At 34.0% G+C, this 7,866-nt stretch overlaps 1 non-coding gene across 1 annotated transcript; it reads left to right on the forward strand.

Annotated features, from left to right (window-relative positions):
* The first annotated feature begins 7,352 nt into the window (after nt 1-7,352).
* On the forward strand, nt 7,353-7,459 carry LOC139869554 (small nucleolar RNA R71). The gene has a single exon (XR_011766161.1). It is a non-coding gene; the product is annotated as a small nucleolar RNA R71 (small nucleolar RNA).
* Nucleotides 7,460-7,866: the final 407 nt, after the last annotated feature.

The following is a 7,866-nucleotide window of genomic DNA, read 5'->3' on the forward strand; positions in this document are numbered from 1 at the left end:
AAATACTATGAATTCATTAGGTAACTGTAGCGGGTCATAATAAGGTACGTGTTGATCAGGCTGATGTTGTTGTTCCTGTTGTGGTTCTTGTTCGGGTTAATATTGCATTTCTGGTTCTGGTTCTGGTTCTGGAGCTGGAGTGGGTCGTCTAGATGATGACGATGATGAACCTCAAGTATCGGCTCTCTGCAAAAGACATTAAACACAAAATTTGTGCATCCATATATGCATTAGTGTTAGCAAAATAACAACTTAAAACAATCACAATAACATGTTAAATCAAAATTAAACTTATACACATTTTCACAATTTTTTTTTACAATTCTACACTTTTTCAAATAAGCACATATGAAAATGTATACAAAGTTCATAAGCATTTAACTCAAATAACATGTTAAAATAGTCATTACTAACAATTAAACAAGTCTCAAATGGCAATTATATCAAATTAATCAAGTTCATGAATTTTGCACCTAAAAAGTCCACTTTAATCTCCAAAAATCATGTTTAGGATCAATGTTTGGATCATTTAGCTACCTAAACATGTTACACTACTTAATTTAGCAATAATTCATGACAAAAATCGGTCATAACCTGTTTATATCAAAAAGCCCCAAATTGCTCAAGAACACAAACCCTAGATTTCTAAAATTTTTGAAGTTTTTGACTTCAAATCATGTTAAATAGCATCAATCTAGGTTATACATGCATAAAATACTAACAATTTAACACTAATTACACTAGAAATTAAGAAAATCAAATTATGAAAAATATAGCTCAAGAACACTAAAAATTAAATTTAAAGAGGTTTAGGAGTGTAATTTTTACCTTTCTTGATAAACTTCTGAACAATTTCATGATTAGAGCGAGAAATTTGACGAATTATGGTGAAAAAATGGTGAAATTTGGTGAAGATTTGAGAGAGTTTCGTGTATATGAGTGTGTGTTTGTGGAGAAGACAGAACTCGCTGAGCTTTTTGTTTGTGGCCTGGAATCCAGCCTCATGCGATCGCATGAGGTTGGAGTTCACTTCCCATGCGATCGCATGGGGGTCCGGGTACAGTACCATTTGCTTTTTTTTTATATAAAAATCTTTACTAATAAAACATATAATTAATAAAATTTTAAAAATTTGTTCCTTTTTAGGACGAGGGCTTTTCGGAACGATGTCCTAGTCCGTCCCTCGACAAAATTTTAAAATTCGTCAATTCAAAGCGCGGTTTTAAAAGTAAAGATTTTTGGGTTTTTAAATGTTTTTGGCATACTTTAGTTCAATAAGATTAAAAATAATGATAATAAAAATTCTCGTCCCTCCCTCGGGTAAAGCAATTTTGGTTAAACGACCTAGTCTTCAACTCACGACGAATTTTAAAAATCAAATTTTTAACTTAACGAAATAAAGTAAATTTTTTTTTTGTTTTTAAATTCACACCAAACTTAAATTTAAAATGCATAAAATTAAAAATTCATATTAAAAATTTACACCAAACTTAAATTATATTTTTGTTTTTATACATACAAACTTATATTAAAAATATTAATTTTTTCAAATATTTACAATTTTAAATATATTGATTTAAAAAGTTTACAATATTATTTTAATATTAATTTTAAAAACAAAGTAAAAATAAAATTAAAAATCTTTTTGGTCTTTTATCCCACTTTAATCAATCAAATATTATCAAAAACATACGCCCCTCTTTTCGGTAAAGTAATTTCGGCTATATTACATAGTTTTACTCCTGACGAATTTCTGAAATATTTTGGGTTGATTGATTAAAGATATTTATACCTTAAGAATAAACGGTAAATTTCGCAGTGATGTAATAAATTTTTGTATGATATCAATAATTTCGGTCACGAAACCTAATTTTATTGAGTAGCAATTTAATACTTTATAGCGAACGATTTAGCATTTATTATCAAAAGGTTAAAAATAAAAACTGAAAACTGTACAAACTTACCTGTGAAATAGAATTCTTAGTGACCTGCTTTAGCCCACTCATAAGATAGTCGGACTAATTGGTTTTTCATAGCTACATAGGCGTAACCTCGAGCATTCAACGTTTTTTCTTCGAAACATATGAACGGTCCATCTCTGCATAAAGTAACAAATTCGGTATTGGAATATGTCTGATTCGTCGAACATTTTCCTTCGTGTGACCATTTTCCGCATTTGTGACATCTTTCAAGGTGTCGTGCTCTTCTTTTCGCTGCGGATTTTGATTTTCCTTTACCAAACTGTAACTTATTATTTTTGTTCCTGGATTCTTTTCTTACTCCGTCCAATTTACCTCTAATTAATGATACTATTTCACTTGAAAGGGTGTCATTATTACGTTTAGTGATCAAAGCGTGTAGCATTAGACCATGGTTTAATTCACATGAAGTCTTCATCTCGTAAAACCTAAAAAAAAAAAATTCAGAATGGGGGAAGAAGACTAGTTCTTTAGGGTCTGCTAGGGAAAGACCATTCGGATTCCATTTTTGAGAACTACACGAAAACAGAAAATCTAACTCTAACAGAAATACATATTACCCTAAAAAGATTCGAACCTCCCCACACTTAGTTAGCTGTGGTGTTGAAATTGTGATTAACTTCGTTGTCAACTTCCATCGGACTATCTATGTAATATTTAACTCTGTGACCATTAACCTTAAATTCAATTTCATTTGAATTTATTAATTCTACTGTTCCATACAGGAAAACTCTTTTGACTATAAATGGTCCAGACCATCTTAATTTCAATTTTCCAGAAAATAGCTTGAATCGTGAATTGAAAAGAAGAACTCTATCTCATTCTTTAAATTCTTTTGAACTTCTGATTCTTTTATCATGCCATTTCTTCGTTCTTTCTTTATAGATTAACGAATTTTCGTATGCTTCATGTCTTAATTCTTCTAATTCGTTTAATTAACTTAACCGTAGACGTCCGGCTTCATGTAAATCAAGATTACATATCTTCAAAGCCCAAAATGCTTTGTGTTCAATTTCTACTGGAAGATGACATGCTTTTCCGTAAACGAGTTTAAAAGGTGTGGTACCAATTGGAGTTTTGTAGGCTGTTCTAAAAGCCCAGAGTGCATCCTCCAATTTAATGGACCATTCCTTCGGATTTGATCCTACGGTTTTTTCTAGAATACGTTTTAAAGCTCTTTTGGTAGTTTCAACTTGTCCACTTGTTTGTGGATGATATGCGGTGGAGATTTTATGAGTTACTCCATATCTTTTGAGAACTTTCTCAAGTTGATTATTACAAAAATGAGTACCCCGATCACTTATTAAAGCTTTCGGTGTTCCAAACCTTGCAAAAAGACGTTTTAAAAAGTTGACTACAACTCGTGCATCGTTAGTTGAGAGAGCTTATGCTTCCGTCCATTTAGATACATAATCAATGGCAACGAGAATGTAGAGATTATTATGAGATTTTGGAAATGGACCCATAAAGTCAATACCCCAAATGTCAAATACTTCACATACTTGAATGACATTTTGTGGCATTTCATCATGTTGACTTATTTTTCCGGCCCTTTGACAAGCATCACAGGATTTACAAAGAATGTGTGCGTCTTTGAAAATTGTAGGCCAATAGAATCCAGCATCGTAAACTTTTCTTGCTGTGAGTTGAGGCCCATAATGCCCTCCTGTTGGTCCTGTGTGACAATGGTTTAAGATTTGACTAGCTTCGTCTCCGAATACACATCGACATATTATTCCATCGGGACAACTTTTAAACAAATGTGGATCTTCCCAGAAATAGTGTTTTATATCACTAAAGAATTTCTTTCGTTTTTGGTACGACAATCCTTTTTCAAGGAATCCACATACTAAGTAGTTTGCATAGTCTGCAAACCATGGAATTTTATTATAATCTATCTTCAATAGATATTCATCAGGAAAGTTGTCTTGTATGGCCGATTCATTTAGAACTTCTAATTCGGGATTTTCAAGACGAGAAAGATGATCAGCGGCGAGATTTTCTGCTCCCTTTTTATCTCGGATTTCAATATCGAACTCTTGTAAGAGTAAGATCCAACGGATTAATCTTGTTTTAGCATCTTGTTTCGAAAATAGGTATCTAAGAGCAGAATGGTCGATATAGACGACCGTTTTTGCTAGAACGAGATATGATCGAAATTTGTCAAAAGCAAAGACAATGGCAAGGAGTTCTTTTTCAGTAGTTGTATAATTCGTTTGTGCTCCTTGTAACGTCTTACTAGCATAATAAATAGGTTGAAATCGTTTTTCAATCCTTTGTCCTAAAACGGCTCCCATTGCAAAATCACTTGCATCGCATATAAGTTCAAATGGTAGATTCCAATTTGGAGTTATCATGATCGGCGCATTAGTGAGTTTTTCTTTAAGAATATTAAAAGATTTGATACATTCATCCGAAAAGATGAATGGAGCATCCTTTTCTAGGAGTTTATTCATAGGAGTGGTAATTTTAGAAAAATCTTTTATAAAACGTCGGTAAAAACCGGCATGCCCTAGAAAACTTCTAACTCCTCTAACATTGGTGGGATGTGGAAGTTTAGCAATTACATCTACTTTAGCTCTATCTACTTCAATTCCTTCCTTTGAAATTTTATGACCAAGAACGATGCCTTCTTTAACCATGAAATGGCATTTCTCCCAATTAAGAACTAGATTTGATTGTTCGCATCTAATAAGCATCCGTTCAAGATTAACTAGACATGTTTCAAAAGTATCACCGAAGACTGAAAAGTCATCCATGAAAACTTCCATGCATTCTTCTATCATGTCGTGAAAAATCGCCATCATGCACCTTTGAAAGGTTGCAGGGGCGTTGCAAAGTCCAAATGGCATGCGTTTGTAAGCAAAAGTACCATAAGGGCACGTGAATGTGGTTTTCTCTTGGTCTTCGGGTGCTATTGGAATTTGAAAATATCCCGAAAAACCATCAAGAAAACAATAGTAACTATTTCCGGCTAATCTTTCCAACATTTGATCAATGAAAGGTAAGGGAAAGTGATCTTTTCTGGTGGCGTCATTCAATTTTCTATAATCAATACAAACACGCCATCCTGTTACAGTCCTTGTAGGAATAACCTCATTTTTCTCATTTGTGATGACAGTCATGCCACCCTTCTTAGGTACGCATTGAACTGGGCTTACCCATGGACTATCAGAGATTGGATAAATTAAACCTGCATCTAGCAGTTTAATAATTTCTTTCTTAACAACATCTTGCATATTAGGATTTAGTCTTCGTTGGCGTTGCACATACGTTTTATGACCTTCTTCCATAAGGATTTTATGTGTACAATACGAAGGACTTATTCCTTTAATGCCATGAATCTTCCATGCAATGGCTGGTTTATGAGCTTTTAGCACAGAAATGAGTTTAGATTTTTCATTTTCAGTAAGAGAAGACGATATTATTACAGGTAATTCAGATTCACCATGTAAATAAGCATATTCCAAATGGTTTGGAAGTGGCTTTAACTCTAATGTCGGTGGTTCTTCTATCGATGATTTGTATCGATATCTGTCTTTTTCTTTTAGCATTTGAATTTCTTCTATTGTTGGTTCATATCCATTAGCCATAAGTGTAGCTATCATTTCAGTTTCATCAATTGGTTTAGTTCCTTCTTCTAAAGAACATTCTCCTGTTCCTTGTAATTCTGGAAATTCTTCTAACAATTCTGCATGTGATTCTATAGTTTGAATATAATAACATGTATCATCTGCAGATTGCGGTTGTTGCATGGCTCTATCAACTGAAAAGGTAACACTCTCGTCCTCTATACTTAGGGTCAGTTTCTTACCAAACACGTCTATTATTGCTTTAGCCGTGTTTAAGAATGGTCTTCCTAATATGAGAGGTACTCGAGAATCTTCTTCCATGTCCAGAATAACAAAATCTACTGAAAATACTAAAGTTCCAACTTTAACTAGCATATTCTCCATTATCCCTCTAGGATATTTTACTGATCGATCGGCTAGTTGTATGCTTATTCGTGTTGGTTTCAATTCCCCAAGGTCTAGTTTAGCGTATAGTGAATACGGCATTAAATTTATACTAGCACCTAAGTCTGCCAATGCTTCTATTGAACTAAGACTACCCAGAAACCATGGAATTGTGAAACTTCCTGAATCTGATAATTTTTCTGGTATCTTATTCAACAGCACTGCAGAACAATTAGCATTCATAGTAACAGCCGAGAGTTCTTCCATTTTCTTTCTATTTATGATTAGATCTTTCAAGAATTTAGCATATCTAGGCATTCCTGAAATCACATCAATGAAAGGAAGATTGACATTTATCTGTTTAAACATATCCAAGAATTTGGATTGCTCGGCTTCAAGTCTCTCTTTTCTCATTTTACTCGGGTAAGGAAGTGGTGGTTGGTATGGTTTAACATAAGGTTTAGCCTTAACTGTGTTATTAACCTTTTCAACTACCGGTTTTTTTTCCTTATCTTGTTCAGATTGTGGTTCTTGTGGAGTAGGAATAGCTTCATCAGAAATTACAGGTATTTCAGGTGGTTTAAGTGTAATACCACTTCTTGTGGTAATGGCTTTAGCTGTTTCATTTCGGGGGTTAGCATTTGTATCACTAGGTAGACTTCCCGGTTTTCTTTCACCTATCAACCTTGCTAGGTTACTTACTTCTTGTTCCAAATTTTGAATAGAAGCTTGTTGATTTCTAAATGCTTGAGCATTTTGTTCATTGGTTTGTTTCTGAGATGTGAAAAATTGAGTTTGAGAATCAACTAGCTTCGACATCATATCTTCTAAATTTGGCTTTTTATCATCGGTTTGTGGTGGTTTGTTTTGAAAATTAGGTCTTTGCTGGTTGTAAGTATTATTGGATACTTGTTGATTACTTGGACCTTGTTGGTTGTTGTATGGAACATTTCGGTTATAATTCTGGTTTTGATTGTATATTGGTCTTGGCGGTTGATAATTATTCTGATAATTATTTCCATGCCTTTGGTTTATGTATGAAACATTCTCTCTTTGTTCCATTGTTAGTTCAATACTGAGACAATCTTTTGTCAAATGTGGTCCTCCACACTGCTCACAACTAATTCGTATTGAGTGAATATCTTTAGTCATCTTTTCCATTCGTCTCTCGACAGCATCTATTTTTTCGGAAATGGAATCTAAGTCATGGCTAGAATCGGCTCTAGCTGCTTTAGATGATCTAACGATATCTTTTTCTTGGTGCCACTCATGTGAGTGGGAAGCAGTGTTATCAATAATTTTGTAAGCGTCAGTTGCGGTTTTCTTCATAATAGAACCACCAGCTGCTATATCGATGTCTTTCCTTGTAGTGATGTCGCATCCTTGGTAGAATATTTGCACTATTTGATAAGTGTCTAAACCATGTTGCGGACATCCTCTCAATAACTTTCCAAATCTTGTCCACGCTTCATATAAAGTTTCATTTGGCTTTTGTGTGAATGTAACAATTTCTCCTTGAAGTCTTACGGCTTTAGATGTCGGAAAGAATTGTTTAAGAAATTTTTCAACTAAAACGTCCCATGTATCAATCGCCCCTTCAGATAATGATTCCAACCAATCTTTGGCTTCTCCCTTTAAAGTCCAGGGAAATAACATGAGATATATCTGTTCATCCTCAACTTCTCTGATTTTAAATATTGTGCAGATCCTATTAAAGGTACGAAGATGTTCATTTGAATCTTCCTTCGGCGCACCACTAAATTGGCATTGATTAGTTACCATGTGTAGGATTTGTCCTTTGATTTCATAATCTGGCGCATTTATGTCAGGTTGAGTAATTGCGTGACCTTGGCCAGTGCGTTTAGCTCTCATTCGGTCTTCCATACTTAGAGGTTCCAGATTTTTCATGATTGAATTTGTTAAATCTAAAT

This window comes from Rutidosis leptorrhynchoides, chromosome 9 (assembly GCF_046630445.1).
Source record: "Rutidosis leptorrhynchoides isolate AG116_Rl617_1_P2 chromosome 9, CSIRO_AGI_Rlap_v1, whole genome shotgun sequence".
NCBI classification, from domain to species: domain Eukaryota; kingdom Viridiplantae; phylum Streptophyta; class Magnoliopsida; order Asterales; family Asteraceae; genus Rutidosis; species Rutidosis leptorrhynchoides.